Here is an 18,860-nt window from a genome sequence, read left to right as displayed (position 1 = left end):
CTAATATATTGAAAGTACTATAATCATGTTGGAAACAGACTTTATAACTTAATCATGTTGGAAAACAGACTTTATAATTTAATCAAGCTACACAGGAGTAAGAAAATTGATCCCTTTATATGAATTCAACTTTACCAATCATGCTATCAATCATGCTATCAATTATGTTATCAACCCATTATCTATACACATGAATTCAGATTTGGATGGAATTAACTGATCCAGTTTATCTCCACTACGTGATACGGCTTGCGTCTTCTAATCATGTTGAAATCTAATTTAAATTATTAATTATTATAATTATGCTGGAATAGGACACCTTAATCTAATCAAGCTTGGAAGGAGGTGAAATTTGATTTGTCTCTGTGATTCTAATCAACTAGTGGATCATGGTCTATATATAAATTATTGATTTTGGGATCATATATTTTGATTCATATTTTGACACATACTTCACTAATGAATTTTGACACATACTTCACTAATGAATTTATAAAATTTTGATTATCACTCAATACTTGAACTGTGGTTATAAGAAGAAAAAAAAAGAAAGAAAAAAAAAAAAAAAAAGGAAAAGGACAGGAAAAAAAAAGTAAAAAAGAAAAAGAAAAAAAATATAGTCATAATCTTTTTATTTGTTTATTTCGATATTTACAATAATAAAGAGGACACGATGGCGTCAAAAAGAGAGGATCCAAAATCAAAAAAAAGAAAAAAAGATTTCTATGCTATTTTCACCCCAGGTTCATAGGAAAATGGAGGAATCTGTGTGCTTATCTGATTCCACTATTGATGAAATTGGAAGACACTCTTTAAGTCCTGCAGCACAATCTACTCAAATGATTACCAAAGAATATTTGCAATTATGTATGGAATCTCAGCTGAACTCATTTAAAGATGAACTCATGAAAGTGAACATGGAGTGGAAAAGTGAATTTAAAAAAACGCAAGAATGTTTCAATCTAATTATGCAAAAGAATGAGTTTCTTGAATTAGAGTTAAAATCAATTAAAGATGACCTTAACCATAAAGAGAACATCATAAGAAACCTGGAACAAAAATTAAATGACGCCGAGGATCGCACACGCAGGAAGAACTTAAGGATACATGGCATTTCGGAGGATATTAAGCAGGACTCTATCAGAACGTATTTGAAAGAATTGTTTTTAGATATGGGCATCCGTGATGTTGATAGAGACGATATGATTGAACGTGTACACAGAACGTTAAAACCAAAGAATCTTGCTGAAGGAAAACCCAGAGATATAATTATTCGCTTCTCAACTTTCTTTATACGATACAAAATATTATTGGCAACAAGTAAATATGTTCCGAAAGTAGATAAATTTCAAAACTTAATGTTCTTTCAAGATCTCTCTCTATTTACTAGACAAAAGAGATTTGAATTTAAAGAAGTGACCAAGATTTTGAGAGAGCAAAATATTAGATACTCGTGGGGATTCCCAGTAAAATTGTTTATTATGTCCGCTCAGCATCAACCAGTTAAGCTATCAACGGTTGATGAAGCTAGGAGTTGGCTTAAAGGAAATGTAGTACATGGTTTGCAATAATAATCTCGCGGATGCGCGACTTCTGGGGGGGGATTTTTTTTTTTTTTTTTTAGTGTGTGTTATTTATACAAAATTATATAGGTGTAATCTCATATTATATGGTTTTTGAAGGAGTGTAGGAGGAATATTCACTTGTGCTATTATTAAACTACAGGTATTGGTGAATTAATGGATTTGAAGGGTATGTACATATGCAATAATGATATAATTTAATCCACACTTAGTTTTAAAAAAAAATTTAATTAGATATAAAGCATTTTACCATTTGGAGTATGGTGTTTCTAATTTCACGATATATGCCACTTAACACATAATTATACTTATAACTTAAATCTTTTATATTTTTACGGGATCTTATTTCCCTAAGATATCTTTATTGATCACTTAGGATTAATTTTGGCATAGACAAGATTAATATGATTAACTGCCAAATACACTAGTTTGTTTTTTTTTTGTTTATTTTATTTTTTCGGGTTTTTTTTGTTTTTTTTTTTCCCCCTCACCCATTTGGTCTATTTATTATTCTTTCCTCAATATAGATTAGTTCCCGTATAGCTCCTCAACAAGGTGGAGTTACTATATCCTGGGAGAATGTTGGGTTTTTTCTCCGATGTTTGGATAGTATTTGGGCTTCCATTAATTTTTGTAAATTGTGTTATTTGTGTGTGGATGTAGGATGTATGGATTGTGAGGGTGTCAAGCCTTATCAGGTTTATGTTAGTTATAATAACCATCCGAAACATGGAAGATCTATTTAAGATTATTTTGTTGAATGTTCAAGGTTTAAATCTGCCTCATAACAGATATTCGCTATTCAATTATATAAATAATCATCATATAGACATATGTTGCGTCCAAGAAACACATTTGAAAAATGCAGATATCTACAGACTGAACAATAAAAGATATATGGTGCTTGAACATTCATCGTTACCTAGCAGGAAAAAGCGAGGTGTAGCTATCCTAATCTCAAATAAAATTAAAGTTGAGTTGATCTATAAGCAGAAGGATTCTCACGCTAGATATGTTTTCATAGTGTGTAAATTAGACGAGAGATTATTTTCTATTTTGAATATATATGCACCTAATTATAAACAGAACCATTTCTTAAATGGCACACTACAAAAAATTCAGAAATATACCCAGGGAACCTTTTTGTGTATGGGGGACTTTAATTGTGCTCCTGATGCAGTATTGGACACTCCCAGTCCCCGAGGTAGAACTCCTAACAGAAATCAAGTTAATTTATCTAATGCTTTCAGTATTACTCTTGGTAAATATAAACTCTATGACATTTGGAGGACGTTGAGACCGGCAGACAAAGATTATACCTTTTTTTCGGGTCGACATAAGACTTTTTCACGTATAGATCTTATATTAACTACAGCGAACGTGATTTCAGATTGTAAGCGCATTAGTATAGGAAATGCAGCCTGGACAGATCATGATCCAGTTTGTCTGGAAATAGAAAAGAAATTTCATTTGACTTTACGCCCTTGGATAAATGAATCATCATTAGGCTGTAAGGATTCTCTTGATTACATTTCCCAGACGACCACTCAGTTTTTTCTTGAGAATTTGACGCATAATATGAGTCTGGGTAATATCTGGTGCGCTTATAAATGTGTCTTGAGAGGATATTTAATTAAAAAAGATGCATATAATAGGAAAAAAGGAAAAGAAAAATTGTCTGATCTATATATTTCATTGAGTAATTTAAAAAGGAAGTGCGGTCAATCTCATGGAGAACAAGACATTATGAATATGATTAAAATCAAAAAAGAAATTGAGGACCGTTTAATAAGTAAAGCAAATTATAATTTGATTAAGTTAAAGCAAAAATTCTACTACGCTGGGAACCGGGCAGAGAAACAGCTTACCAACCAATTAAAAAATAGAAATTTAAAAAATCGAATTCTTAAACTTATAGATGGGGATAAATATATTTCTAGTCCTGATAATATTGGGACATCTTTTGGTAAGTTTTATACATCCCTGTATAATATTGTAGGTCAATCCCAAGATGATGTACAGATGAGACAATATCTGCAGGACTCCAGATTGCCGAAGTTGACTGATACATTGATAGAACAATTGGACGCTCCCTTTTTGGAGAGTGAAGTAAATGTAGCGATAAAAAAACTAAAAGTACGTAAAGCTCCTGGTCCCGACGGATATACAGCACTGTTTTATAAAAAACTGTCCAAATTGATAGTTCCGCACCTAACAAGTATGTTCAACGAAATCAGCGCAAATAAGTCCTTTCCTAATGGCATGTTGGAGGCTATTATTCTTCCTATACCTAAAGCTGGGAAAGAGTGCCGATTATAGGCCAATCTCTTTGATTAATTTGGATACTAAAATATACTCTTCAATACTAGCTGCCCGTTTAAAACCATTGTGCCCACAGTTAATTTGTAGAGATCAGTCTGGCTTTATAAAAGGAAGACAATCTAGTGATAATGTCCGTAAGATTATTGACATAGTAGAATATGTAACCACTCATGAAATTCCATCAATCCTCTTGGCTTTGGACGCGGAAAAGGCCTTTGACCGGGTTAACTGGACCTTCTTAGAACAGACATTGAGGTCTTATGGCTTTGGTGAAGGCTTTATTCGAGCTGTTATGGCGTTGTATACAACACCAACCGCAATGGTAGTTGGTCAAGGCTTTAAATCGGAACGTTTTAGATTAAATAACGGGACTCGACAAGGTTGCCCATTGGCACCTTTGCTATATATTCTCACATTAGAACCATTAGCTTCGAGAATTAGACTCAATAAAAGCATTAAAGGAATAAGAATTGGTGATTTGGAAAATAAACTTTGTCTATACGCGGATGACATATTACTATCTCTGTATGATCCGTTAAATTCAGTTGATCATTTGATGGCTGAAATTAATTTATTTAGCAGCTTCTCGAATTATAAATTGAATATCACAAAAACACAAGCTGTAATGATGAATATCTCGGCTTCATCAAAAACTAGCATTGAGGAATCCTTCGAATTCTCTTGGGCGACCGATAAAATCGACTACCTGGGGGTTGTAATCCCAATCAAGATTTCGGAAATTATAGAAGTTAACTTTAGTAAATTACGAGATGAATTGATTAAGCAAATTAAAGAGTGGAAAGGCCTTTTTATTTCTTGGCTTGGTAGAATGAATGTCATTAGATCCTATATAGTCCCCAAATGGTTATATCTTCTTCAAATGATTCCGGTCAGGCTCCCGTTGTTAGATTGGTTTGTGATTGAGCAAGAGTTGACAGGCTTCTCAAATCTGGAATGCATACTTTGGCTACATCATTTTAAGCTTAAATCAATTAGAAATAACCTACCAATTACTCTCCATAGTTCTATGGAGTTTTGGGAGTATATTAAGCCTTGATTAGGCCTCCGTAATAAAATAGTTTCAACAGCTCCGCTTGAAACTCTCCAGTATAATATCTCCCAATTAAATTTGAGAAACTGGACCAACTATAGGAATAAAAGGATTATAGATATTTTGATACAGGATAAAACAAAAACGTTCTCTCAGCTCTCAGAGGAATTTGAATTCGGCAATCTGGAGTCCTTCAATGTCTTTAGGATAACTTTCTATGTTAGATCTCATTTGTATGTGCAGTCCTCATCTATTTTGAGTCAAAAGATCTGCGATATGTTTTCTACAGAAATTATTCTAAAAAGCCTAAAAAAGTGGTATATACTGCTTGAAGAAATAGAAACTCCCCTTGTTCATATTGCATTAAAATCATGGCAATCAGACTTAAAGTGTCTGATAGATTTAAATATATGGATTGGTAGTTTATTTGAAATTAAGAAAATTTCGCATTGCCTCAACATGATTGAACTGCATTACAAGATAATGTGGAGATGGTATATAACCCCGGTGAAACAGTATAAATTTAATTATAATGCGTCCCCTCTCTGTTGGAGATGCCGTTCTTCTTTAGGATCATTCTCCCATATCTGGTGGGAATGCCCACAGATCCAAAGTATTTGGCAAGATATATTTAAGCTCATTTCTGATACTTTAAATCAAAACATAGCACCTACTATGCGAAGAGCCCTACTACATTTTGATTTAAACGGATTTTGATTTAACCAAAGGGCTTTTATAGTACAATGCTTGCTAGCCATGAAGATAATTTTAGCTAGACAATGGCTACAATCATTATCTATTTCTTTGGATCATGTGGTGAATCAAATCAGCCATCAATGTTTGATGGAACGTGGCTTTTTTCTATCTCACCAGTGTTTACAGAAATTCCATAACATCTGGAGACCGTGGCTGACTCGGCACCCTGACATTCTCCCAAATTTATAACATAACGTATAAACATACTGATTATATCAACTTGGCTTGACAGTTTGAATGTATTGTATGGATGGTTTGTTGGTGATTCTTTTTTTCTTGTGGTTTTTTTTGGGTTTTTTTGGGGTTTTTTTTGTTTTTCTTCTTTTTCTCGTTGTGGGGTATAGACTGGGAAGTTTTGCTGTAATCCCGGTCTAATTGTGTTGTATATGTTTTATATTGCAATTTTAGACGCATCAATAACTTATATATACAAAGTAGAAAAACTTGTTCCATTCTCTGTAAGTGGAATGATGAATATCTGCACATATATGCTGCTATATTTATAAGTGGAATGATGAATATATGTATACATATGCTGCTATATTTATTATCGGCACTTTCTGCTTATATATATATGTTTTTCTTTATATTGTATGTGATGTGGTCTAATAAAAAAAAAAAAAAAAAAGTTTTTGAAAGAGTAAATTGCAGACAACTTTGATTGAATCAAATCTCGCAACAACGCACTATCCGTAGAGGTACCGTGTAGGCCAAGATGGGGTTACATTCGGTGATCATATGGCACATTGAAAAAAAAACACTTGAAATCTTAGTTTTGACATGTCTGCCTTTCATACCAAGAGGGACTAAAAATCTTGGGTGACACGTAACATGGAAAGAAACTGTTGAAATCTTAGTTTCCACTTGCCTGACATTCATTGATATGGAAGAACTCTAAAGAACAACAAAACCAAACCTCCATCAACTCCGACCACAAAGGGACTCGAACCCTCAATCTTCTGATCCGAAGTCAGATGCCTTATCCATTAGGCCACGCGGTCTGCATGTAAAGTTTGCGAAAAAATGTGTGGATACGTTTCTCATAGAGAAACATAACTATATTTCCTTTACTTCACATGCCACAATATGCTTTTTATGACCACTGTCCTTCCTCTGACTGATGTTAATTAAGAACACGCAGACAAACATAGGACACAGAAACGACTAATGCATTTGAAACATCTATGTACGAAGGATTATGCGTGAGTCAGATAGGTGGTTTCATGACGTTTTCTGTCTACGTATCGAGGCTCTTTGGCGCAGTGGATAGCGTATTGTACTTCTAGCACTTGACAAGGCATTCAAAGGTTGTGGGTTCGAGTCCCACCAGTGTTGTTATTTTTCCAGTGGTTGACTGCATTTGATGTTCTTGTTTAGTTGTAAGTTGCAATATCCACAAATTGTCTCTGAAAAATTTCTGTAATACTATTGACAGATCTTAATCTGACAGATTTTAATTGAAGCATTAAATTGTATTTCCAAATATCCACAATTTGTCTGTGAGAAATTATGGTAATCTGAAACAATAGAACTATCTAACACAAGTATGGGAAGCAGTTTAGCGCTCCGTTTGTAAGATTAAAGTTTTGATGCGAAAATAATGCCAATATTCAAAGGTTGTGGGTTCGAGTCCCACTAGAGTGGTGTTTTTTTTCCAGTGGTTGACTGCATTTGATGTGCTTGTTTAGTTTTAGGTTGCAATATCCACAAATTGTCTCTGAAAAATGTCTGTAATACAATTTACAGATTTTACTCTAGTGTGAAATGTGTTTCAGTAGTGGGCCCTGTGGCACATTATACAAAGGATGATCACATAGATTTCTTTGGGCAAAAAGATTAGGAAATTTCCAACAGAAAATCAAGGGTGCCCTGTGACTCTTATGGAGCCACTTGGAGCCAAAGTCTTCATAACAATAGTTGGAGAAAGAATTAAAGTTTGCTTTTAAGTGTTTGAAACAGTACATCGCAATCAACTTTGATTTCATTAAAGGTGTTGGCAACGCACAATACGTAGAAGAACCCTGCATGCCCAGAGGGCGATAAGTTTGGTGGTCATATGGCACATCAAAAAACACATGTGAAATCTTAGCCTTCACATGCAGGATCTCAAGTCTGCTTACCCTGTGACTCTAATGAAGCCACTTTAAACCAATGCAGTGGCAAAAGGTCCCCTAAGAGCTAGTCCCTTGCCTTGAAACCATGTAAAAAAATATCTACTTTCTTAACAGCAGTAGCTTGTCAAGATGGCTGAGTGGTCTAAGGCTCCAGACTCAAGAATGCTATCTTCTCTCTGCGAGGGTCTTCTAGTCTCCATGTGGAGGCGTGGGATCAAATCCCCCTTCTGACAGTCATCTTTTTTTTGTGCTTTGAGCTTCATTTAATTCAACAATTTTTTGAGATCCAAGACTGAATTTAAGCGTTGAAAGAGTACATTGCAGAAGACATTGATTTCATAACATAAGACAGCAATGTACAATCTCTAGACTCAAAAGAACAGTAACCTGGGGATCTAAATCACCAGCAACCTCAAGACAACTCAAATCCGCAATCTTCCAATCCAAAGTCAGACACCTTACCAATTAAGCAACGAGGTCTGGACGGAACGCGAGAGTCTTATTCCGCACTTTGGAGACAAGACATACCGAAAGAGGTGAAAATAACGACCCAGGTGTAGATACTTTCCAATAGCTGTCACATAGATTTCTTGGGGGAAAGAGATTAGGAAGTGTACAACAGAAAATCAAGGGTGCCTGTGACTCTTATGGAGCCGCTTTGAGCCAAAGTCTTCATAACAATAGTTGGAAAAAGAAGATAAAAAAAAACTGGACGGTGGTGTGATGACGTGAGACCCTCACGGGGTGGAGCGTTGGAGCGTGCGGGATGAACTTCAGGTGATGGCGTCCTGCGATCTGCCTCCCCGGTATGCCTGACGATCTTGCTGCGAACTCTCAGCGTGTGGCTAGCGTACGGTTTCTTCCCCCGGCTTCCTTGGAAGTTCTTCGGTTGCAGCAACCCCGGGAGAACATCCTGAGGTGTGGCAGCTACCGATTGATGCTCCATATTGAAGGACTCGGCTATGTTGCCGTTATGCTGGAAGCTGGAATGAGACCGAGAGAAATCTAATATTTGGCGGGGAAACGCGCTACAGATTTTTGATCCTGAGGAGCTGTGGCAGGTGTCCGAGTGGGATCTTCAGAGTTCCTGGAAATCGTCAAAAGTACTTTCTATTTATTTATTTATTTATTTATTTATTTTTGGATCAAGATTGGAATTATTTTTTGGAACCTGTCTATATTACAATCATGATGGTGGAGGACATTCTAATTTGGTAACAGATCTAGGGATATTTCCATTGAAAAAAGAAAAGGAAAAGGGAAAAAATGTATGATTATACTAATATATTGAAAGTACTATAATCATGTTGGAAACAGACTTTATAACTTAATCATGTTGGAAAACAGACTTTATAATTTAATCAAGCTACACAGGAGTAAGAAAATTGATCCCTTTATATGAATTCAACTTTACCAATCATGCTATCAATCATGCTATCAATTATGTTATCAACCCATTATCTATACACATGAATTCAGATTTGGATGGAATTAACTGATCCAGTTTATCTCCACTACGTGATACGGCTTGCGTCTTCTAATCATGTTGAAATCTAATTTAAATTATTAATTATTATAATTATGCTGGAATAGGACACCTTAATCTAATCAAGCTTGGAAGGAGGTGAAATTTGATTTGTCTCTGTGATTCTAATCAACTAGTGGATCATGGTCTATATATAAATTATTGATTTTGGGATCATATATTTTGATTCATATTTTGACACATACTTCACTAATGAATTTTGACACATACTTCACTAATGAATTTATAAAATTTTGATTATCACTCAATACTTGAACTGTGGTTATAAGAAGAAAAAAAAGAAAGAAAAAAAAAAAAAAAGGAAAAGGAGAGGAAAAAACAAGTAAAAAAGAAAAAGAAAAAGAAAAAGAAAAAAAATATAGTCATAATCTTTTTATTTGTTTATTTCGATATTTACAATAATAAAGAGGACACGATGGCGTCAAAAAGAGAGGATCCAAAATCAAAAAAAAGAGAGAAAAGAGATCTAGACCAAAAAAAAGAAAAAAAGATTTCTATGCTATTTTCACCCCAGGTTCATAGGAAAATGGAGGAATCTGTGTGCTTATCTGATTCCACTATTGATGAAATTGGAAGACACTCTTTAAGTCCTGCAGCACAATCTACTCAAATGATTACCAAAGAATATTTGCAATTATGTATGGAATCTCAGCTGAACTCATTTAAAGATGAACTCATGAAAGTGAACATGGAGTGGAAAAGTGAATTTAAAAAAACGCAAGAATGTTTCAATCTAATTATGCAAAAGAATGAGTTTCTTGAATTAGAGTTAAAATCAATTAAAGATGACCTTAACCATAAAGAGAACATCATAAGAAACCTGGAACAAAAATTAAATGACGCCGAGGATCGCACACGCAGGAAGAACTTAAGGATACATGGCATTTCGGAGGATATTAAGCAGGACTCTATCAGAACGTATTTGAAAGAATTGTTTTTAGATATGGGCATCCGTGATGTTGATAGAGACGATATGATTGAACGTGTACACAGAACGTTAAAACCAAAGAATCTTGCTGAAGGAAAACCCAGAGATATAATTATTCGCTTCTCAACTTTCTTTATACGATACAAAATATTATTGGCAACAAGTAAATATGTTCCGAAAGTAGATAAATTTCAAAACTTAATGTTCTTTCAAGATCTCTCTCTATTTACTAGACAAAAGAGATTTGAATTTAAAGAAGTGACCAAGATTTTGAGAGAGCAAAATATTAGATACTCGTGGGGATTCCCAGTAAAATTGTTTATTATGTCCGCTCAGCATCAACCAGTTAAGCTATCAACGGTTGATGAAGCTAGGAGTTGGCTTAAAGGAAATGTAGTACATGGTTTGCAATAATAATCTCGCGGATGCGCGACTTCTGGGGGGGGATTTTTTTTTTTTTTTTTAGTGTGTGTTATTTATACAAAATTATATAGGTGTAATCTCATATTATATGGTTTTTGAAGGAGTGTAGGAGGAATATTCACTTGTGCTATTATTAAACTACAGGTATTGGTGAATTAATGGATTTGAAGGGTATGTACATATGCAATAATGATATAATTTAATCCACACTTAGTTTTAAAAAAAAATGTAATTAGATATAAAGCATTTTACCATTTGGAGTATGGTGTTTCTAATTTCACGATATATGCCACTTAACACATAATTATACTTATAACTTAAATCTTTTATATTTTTACGGGATCTTATTTCCCTAAGATATCTTTATTGATCACTTAGGATTAATTTTGGCATAGACAAGATTAATATGATTAACTGCCAAATACACTAGTTTTTTTTTTTTTGTTTATTTTTTTTTTTTCGGTTTTTTTTTGTTTTTTTTTCCCCCTCTCACCCATTTGGTCTATTTATTATTCTTTCCTCAATATAGATTAGTTCCCGTATAGCTCCTCAAAAAGGTGGAGTTACTATATCCTGGGAGAATGTTGGGTTTTTTCTCCGATGTTTGGATAGTATTTGGGCTTCCATTAATTTTTGTAAATTGTGTTATTTGTGTGTGGATGTAGGATGTATGGATTGTGAGGGTGTCAAGCCTTATCAGGTTTATGTTAGTTATAATAACCATCCGAAACATGGAAGATCTATTTAAGATTATTTTGTTGAATGTTCAAGGTTTAAATCTGCCTCATAACAGATATTCGCTATTCAATTATATAAATAATCATCATATAGACATATGTTGCGTCCAAGAAACACATTTGAAAAATGCAGATATCTACAGACTGAACAATAAAAGATATATGGTGCTTGAACATTCATCGTTACCTAGCAGGAAAAAGCGAGGTGTAGCTATCCTAATCTCAAATAAAATTAAAGTTGAGTTGATCTATAAGCAGAAGGATTCTCACGCTAGATATGTTTTCATAGTGTGTAAATTAGACGAGAGATTATTTTCTATTTTGAATATATATGCACCTAATTATAAACAGAACCATTTCTTAAATGGCACACTACAAAAAATTCAGAAATATACCCAGGGAACCTTTTTGTGTATGGGGGACTTTAATTGTGCTCCTGATGCAGTATTGGACACTCCCAGTCCCCGAGGTAGAACTCCTAACAGAAATCAAGTTAATTTATCTAATGCTTTCAGTATTACTCTTGGTAAATATAAACTCTATGACATTTGGAGGACGTTGAGACCGGCAGACAAAGATTATACCTTTTTTTCGGGTCGACATAAGACTTTTTCACGTATAGATCTTATATTAACTACAGCGAACGTGATTTCAGATTGTAAGCGCATTAGTATAGGAAATGCAGCCTGGACAGATCATGATCCAGTTTGTCTGGAAATAGAAAAGAAATTTCATTTGACTTTACGCCCTTGGATAAATGAATCATCATTAGGCTGTAAGGATTCTCTTGATTACATTTCCCAGACGACCACTCAGTTTTTTCTTGAGAATTTGACGCATAATATGAGTCTGGGTAATATCTGGTGCGCTTATAAATGTGTCTTGAGAGGATATTTAATTAAAAAAGATGCATATAATAGGAAAAAAGGAAAAGAAAAATTGTCTGATCTATATATTTCATTGAGTAATTTAAAAAGGAAGTGCGGTCAATCTCATGGAGAACAAGACATTATGAATATGATTAAAATCAAAAAAGAAATTGAGGACCGTTTAATAAGTAAAGCAAATTATAATTTGATTAAGTTAAAGCAAAAATTCTACTACGCTGGGAACCGGGCAGAGAAACAGCTTACCAACCAATTAAAAAATAGAAATTTAAAAAATCGAATTCTTAAACTTATAGATGGGGATAAATATATTTCTAGTCCTGATAATATTGGGACATCTTTTGGTAAGTTTGATACATCCCTGTATAATATTGTAGGTCAATCCCAAGATGATGTACAGATGAGACAATATCTGCAGGACTCCAGATTGCCGAAGTTGACTGATACATTGATAGAACAATTGGACGCTCCCTTTTTGGAGAGTGAAGTAAATGTAGCGATAAAAAAACTAAAAGTACGTAAAGCTCCTGGTCCCGACGGATATACAGCACTGTTTTATAAAAAACTGTCCAAATTGATAGTTCCGCACCTAACAAGTATGTTCAACGAAATCAGCGCAAATAAGTCCTTTCCTAATGGCATGTTGGAGGCTATTATTCTTCCTATACCTAAAGCTGGGAAAGAGTGCCGATTATAGGCCAATCTCTTTGATTAATTTGGATACTAAAATATACTCTTCAATACTAGCTGCCCGTTTAAAACCATTGTGCCCACAGTTAATTTGTAGAGATCAGTCTGGCTTTATAAAAGGAAGACAATCTAGTGATAATGTCCGTAAGATTATTGACATAGTAGAATATGTAACCACTCATGAAATTCCATCAATCCTCTTGGCTTTGGACGCGGAAAAGGCCTTTGACCGGGTTAACTGGACCTTCTTAGAACAGACATTGAGGTCTTATGGCTTTGGTGAAGGCTTTATTCGAGCTGTTATGGCGTTGTATACAACACCAACCGCAATGGTAGTTGGTCAAGGCTTTAAATCGGAACGTTTTAGATTAAATAACGGGACTCGACAAGGTTGCCCATTGGCACCTTTGCTATATATTCTCACATTAGAACCATTAGCTTCGAGAATTAGACTCAATAAAAGCATTAAAGGAATAAGAATTGGTGATTTGGAAAATAAACTTTGTCTATACGCGGATGACATATTACTATCTCTGTATGATCCGTTAAATTCAGTTGATCATTTGATGGCCGAAATTAATTTATTTAGCAGCTTCTCGAATTATAAATTGAATATCACAAAAACACAAGCTGTAATGATGAATATCTCGGCTTCATCAAAAACTAGCATTGAGGAATCCTTCGAATTCTCTTGGGCGACCGATAAAATCGACTACCTGGGGGTTGTAATCCCAATCAAGATTTCGGAAATTATAGAAGTTAACTTTAGTAAATTACGAGATGAATTGATTAAGCAAATTAAAGAGTGGAAAGGCCTTTTTATTTCTTGGCTTGGTAGAATGAATGTCATTAGATCCTATATAGTCCCCAAATGGTTATATCTTCTTCAAATGATTCCGGTCAGGCTCCCGTTGTTAGATTGGTTTGTGATTGAGCAAGAGTTGACAGGCTTCTCAAATCTGGAATGCATACTTTGGCTACATCATTTTAAGCTTAAATCAATTAGAAATAACCTACCAATTACTCTCCATAGTTCTATGGAGTTTTGGGAGTATATTAAGCCTTGATTAGGCCTCCGTAATAAAATAGTTTCAACAGCTCCGCTTGAAACTCTCCAGTATAATATCTCCCAATTAAATTTGAGAAACTGGACCAACTATAGGAATAAAAGGATTATAGATGTTTTGATACAGGATAAAACAAAAACGTTCTCTCAGCTCTCAGAGGAATTTGAATTCGGCAATCTGGAGTCCTTCAATGTCTTTAGGATAACTTTCTATGTTAGATCTCATTTGTATGTGCAGTCCTCATCTATTTTGAGTCAAAAGATCTGCGATATGTTTTCTACAGAAATTATTCTAAAAAGCCTAAAAAAGTGGTATATACTGCTTGAAGAAATAGAAACTCCCCTTGTTCATATTGCATTAAAATCATGGCAATCAGACTTAAAGTGTCTGATAGATTTAAATATATGGATTGGTAGTTTATTTGAAATTAATAAAATTTCGCATTGCCTCAACATGATTGAACTGCATTACAAGATAATGTGGAGATGGTATATAACCCCGGTGAAACAGTGTAAATTTAATTATAATGCGTCCCCTCTCTGTTGGAGATGCCGTTCTTCTTTAGGATCATTCTCCCATATCTGGTGGGAATGCCCACAGATCCAAAGTATTTGGCAAGATATATTTAAGCTCATTTCTGATACTTTAAATCAAAACATAGCACCTACTATGCGAAGAGCCCTACTACATTTTGATTTAAACGGATTTCGATTTAACCAAAGGGCTTTTGTAGTACAATGCTTGCTAGCCATGAAGATAATTTTAGCTAGACAATGGCTACAATCATTATCTATTTCTTTGGATCATGTGGTGAATCAAATCAGCCATCAATGTTTGATGGAACGTGGCTTTTTTCTATCTCACCAGTGTTTACAGAAATTCCATAACATCTGGAGACCGTGGCTGACTCGGCACCCTGACATTCTCCCAAATTTATAACATAACGTATAAACATACTGATTATATCAACTTGGCTTGACAGTTTGAATGTATTGTATGGATGGTTTGTTGGTGATTCTTTTTTTCTTGTGGTTTTTTTTGGGTTTTTTTGGGGTTTTTTTTGTTTTTCTTCTTTTTCTCGTTGTGGGGTATAGACTGGGAAGTTTTGCTGTAATCCCGGTCTAATTGTGTTGTATATGTTTTATATTGCAATTTTAGACGCATCAATAACTTATATATACAAAGTAGAAAAACTTGTTCCATTCTCTGTAAGTGGAATGATGAATATCTGCACATATATGCTGCTATATTTATAAGTGGAATGATGAATATATGTATACATATGCTGCTATATTTATTATCGGTACTTTCTGCTTATATATATGTTTTTCTTTATATTGTATGTGATGTGGTCTAATAAAAAAAAAAAAAAAAAAAGTTTTTGAAAGAGTAAATTGCAGACAACTTTGATTGAATCAAATCTCGCAACAACGCACTATCCGTAGAGGTACCGTGTAGGCCAAGATGGGGTTACATTCGGTGATCATATGGCACATTGAAAAAAAACACTTGAAATCTTAGTTTTGACATGTCTGCCTTTCATACCAAGAGGGACTAAAAATCTTGGGTGACACGTAACATGGAAAGAAACTGTTGAAATCTTAGTTTCCACTTGCCTGACATTCATTGATATGGAAGAACTCTAAAGAACAACAAAACCAAACCTCCATCAACTCCGACCACAAAGGGACTCGAACCCTCAATCTTCTGATCCGAAGTCAGATGCCTTATCCATTAGGCCACGCGGTCTGCATGTAAAGTATGCGAAAAAATGTGTGGATACGTTTCTCATAGAGAAACATAACTATATTTCCTTTACTTCACATGCCACAATATGCTTTTTATGACCACTGTCCTTCCTCTGACTGATGTTAATTAAGAACACGCAGACAAACATAGGACACAGAAACGACTAATGCATTTGAAACATCTATGTACGAAGGATTATGCGTGAGTCAGATAGGTGGTTTCATGACGTTTTCTGTCTACGTATCGAGGCTCTTTGGCGCAGTGGATAGCGTATTGGACTTCTAGCACTTGACAAGGCATTCAAAGGTTGTGGGTTCGAGTCCCACCAGTGTTGTTATTTTTCCAGTGGTTGACTGCATTTGATGTTCTTGTTTAGTTGTAAGTTGCAATATCCACAAATTGTCTCTGAAAAATTTCTGTAATACTATTGACAGATCTTAATCTGACAGATTTTAATTGAAGCATTAAATTGTATTTCCAAATATCCACAATTTGTCTGTGAGAAATTATGGTAATCTGAAACAATAGAACTATCTAACACAAGTGTGGAAAGCAGTTTAGCGCTCCGTTTGTAAGATTAAAGTTTTGATGCGAAAATAATGCCAATATTCAAAGGTTGTGTGTTCGAGTCCCACTAGAGTGGTGTTTTTTTTCCAGTGGTTGACTGCATTTGATGTGCTTGTTTAGTTTTAGGTTGCAATATCCACAAATTGTCTCTGAAAAATGTCTGTAATACAATTGACAGATTTTACTCTAGTGTGAAATGTGTTTCAGTAGTGGGCCCTGTGGCACATTATACAAAGGATGATCACATAGATTTCTTTGGGCAAAAAGATTAGGAAATGTACAACAGAAAATCAAGGGTGCCCTGTGACTCTTATGGAGCCACTTGGAGCCAAAGTCTTCATAACAATAGTTGGAGAAAGAATTAAAGTTTGCTTTTAAGTGTTTGAAACAGTACATCGCAATCAACTTTGATTTCATTAAAGGTGGTGGCAACGCACAATACGTAGAAGAACCCTGCATGCCCAGGGGGCGATAAGTTTGGTGGACATATGGCACATCAAAAAACACATGTGAAATCTTAGCCTTCACATGCAGGATCTCAAGTCTGCTTACCCTGTGACTCTAATGAAGCCACTTTAAACCAATGCAGTGGCAAAAGGTCCCCTAAGAGCTAGTCCCTTGCCTTGAAACTATGTAAAAAAAATATCTTCTTTCGTAGCAGCAGTAGCTTGTCAGGATGGCCGAGTGGTCTAAGGCGCCAGACTCAAGTAATGCTATCTTCTCTCTGTGAGGGTCTTCTGGTCTCCATGTGGAGGCGTGGGTTCAAATCCCACTTCTGACAGTCATCTCTTTTTGTGCTTTGAGCTTCGTTTAATTCAACAATTTTTTGAGAAAGAATCCAAGATTGAATTTAAGCGTTTAAAGAGTACATTGCAGAAGACATTGATTTCATAACATAAGACAGCAATGTACAATCTCTAGACTCAAAAGAACAGTAACCTGGGGATCTAAATCACCAGCAACCTCAAGACAACTCAAATCCGCAATCTTCCAATCCAAAGTCAGACACCTTACCCATTAAGCAACGAGGTCTGGACGGAACGCGAGAGTCTTATTCCGCACTTTGGAGACAAGACATACCGAAAGAGGTGAAAATAACGAACCAGGTGTAGATACTTTCCAATAGCTGTCACATAGATTTCTTGGGGGAAAGAGATTAGGAAGTGTACAACAGAAAATCAAGGGTGCCTGTGACTCTTATGGAGCCGCTTTGAGCCAAAGTCTTCATAACAATAGTTGGAAAAAGAATTCATGTTTGCTGAAAGTTTTTGAAAGAGTAAATTGCAGACAACTTTGATTGAATCAAATCTCGCAACAACGCACTATCCGTAGAGGTACCGTGTAGGCCAAGATGGGGTTACATTCGGTGATCATATGGCACATTGAAATCTTAGTTTTGACATGTCTGCCTTTCATACCAAGAGGGACTAAAGATCTTGGGTGACACGTAACATGGAAAGAAACTATTGAAATCTTGGTTTCCACTTGCCTGACCTCCATTGATATGGAAGAACTTTAAAGAACAACAGAACCAAAGCTCCAGCAACTCCGACCACGAAGGGACTCGAACCCTCAATCTTCTGATCCGAAGTCAGACGCCTTATCCATTAGGCCACGCGGTCTGCATGTAACGTTTGCGAAAAAATGTGTGGATACGTTTCTCATAGAGAAACATAACTATATTTCCTTTACTTCACATGCCACAATATGCTTTTTATGACCACTGTCCTTCCTCTGACTGATGTTAGACAAAACATTAAAATACATATGGTACATAACAACATAGAAACATATACATAGACATTCATATATGAATATTTGTTGTATTCCCTTAAAGCTCATAGCATTAAAAAATAATAATTTTAAGTATTCAAACGCTCAGTGTTTCTTTGGGAGGAGAGGGAGATTATAAATTATCAAGGCCAAAATCGTTCTAAAACAAAGGCCGTTGGAGCAGTGCTGTGGTTGTATTACTGCACAGGGAATTTTTAATCTATTATTTGAAACCTTTTCTGCCAAATGCACTCATACCTCTCTCTTGAGTTAGCTTCTTTCAGAAAAAAATATTTTTCTACATTACTTTGTAAATTTATTTGCAATTTAATCTCTTGCCAATGTGGCAAATCCTGTTTTCTCCAATATCTAGCAATACAGATTTTAAACGCCAAAAGTATATTAACCCATAAGGTCTGCTCATTACTATTAATATCTATAAACTCTAAATGAAACAAAAATCTTTGAGGGGAGAGTTCCAAATATGACCCAAACAATTCCAAATAAAGCTCAGATATTTTTATCTTAAGCTGAGTTAGTTTTTGACAATCCCACCAAATATGTTTATGCGATCCTAATTCGAGATGGCATCGCCAGCACCTGTCTCCATTCTTTGGTTGAAATTTAACTATATGTGTAGGGACCATATACCATCTATATATAATCT

At 35.1% G+C, this 18,860-nt stretch overlaps 4 non-coding genes across 4 annotated transcripts; 1 reads left to right on the top strand and 3 right to left on the bottom strand.

Annotated features, from left to right (window-relative positions):
- Positions 1-6,640: 6,640 nt before the first annotated feature.
- TRNAR-UCG (transfer RNA arginine (anticodon UCG)) lies at positions 6,641-6,713 on the bottom strand. The gene has a single exon. It is a non-coding gene; the product is annotated as a tRNA-Arg (tRNA).
- A 9,067-nt stretch (positions 6,714-15,780) lies between these two features.
- Positions 15,781-15,853, bottom strand: TRNAR-UCG (transfer RNA arginine (anticodon UCG)). Its single transcript has one exon. It is a non-coding gene; the product is annotated as a tRNA-Arg (tRNA).
- Positions 15,854-17,090: 1,237 nt separating this feature from the next.
- TRNAL-CAA (transfer RNA leucine (anticodon CAA)) lies at positions 17,091-17,201 on the top strand. Its single transcript has 2 exons — positions 17,091-17,128; positions 17,156-17,201. It is a non-coding gene; the product is annotated as a tRNA-Leu (tRNA).
- Positions 17,202-17,969: 768 nt separating this feature from the next.
- On the bottom strand, positions 17,970-18,042 carry TRNAR-UCG (transfer RNA arginine (anticodon UCG)). Its single transcript has one exon. It is a non-coding gene; the product is annotated as a tRNA-Arg (tRNA).
- Between the last annotated feature and the right edge of the window lie 818 nt (positions 18,043-18,860).

Source organism: Sceloporus occidentalis, unplaced genomic scaffold, assembly GCF_023333645.1.
Source record: "Sceloporus occidentalis isolate IW3139 unplaced genomic scaffold, rSceOcc1.0.p SCAF_102, whole genome shotgun sequence".
In the NCBI taxonomy this organism is placed as follows: domain Eukaryota; kingdom Metazoa; phylum Chordata; class Lepidosauria; order Squamata; family Phrynosomatidae; genus Sceloporus; species Sceloporus occidentalis.
The sequence above is the reverse complement of the archived record's forward strand: the minus strand, read 5'-3'. Positions and strand labels throughout refer to the sequence as shown.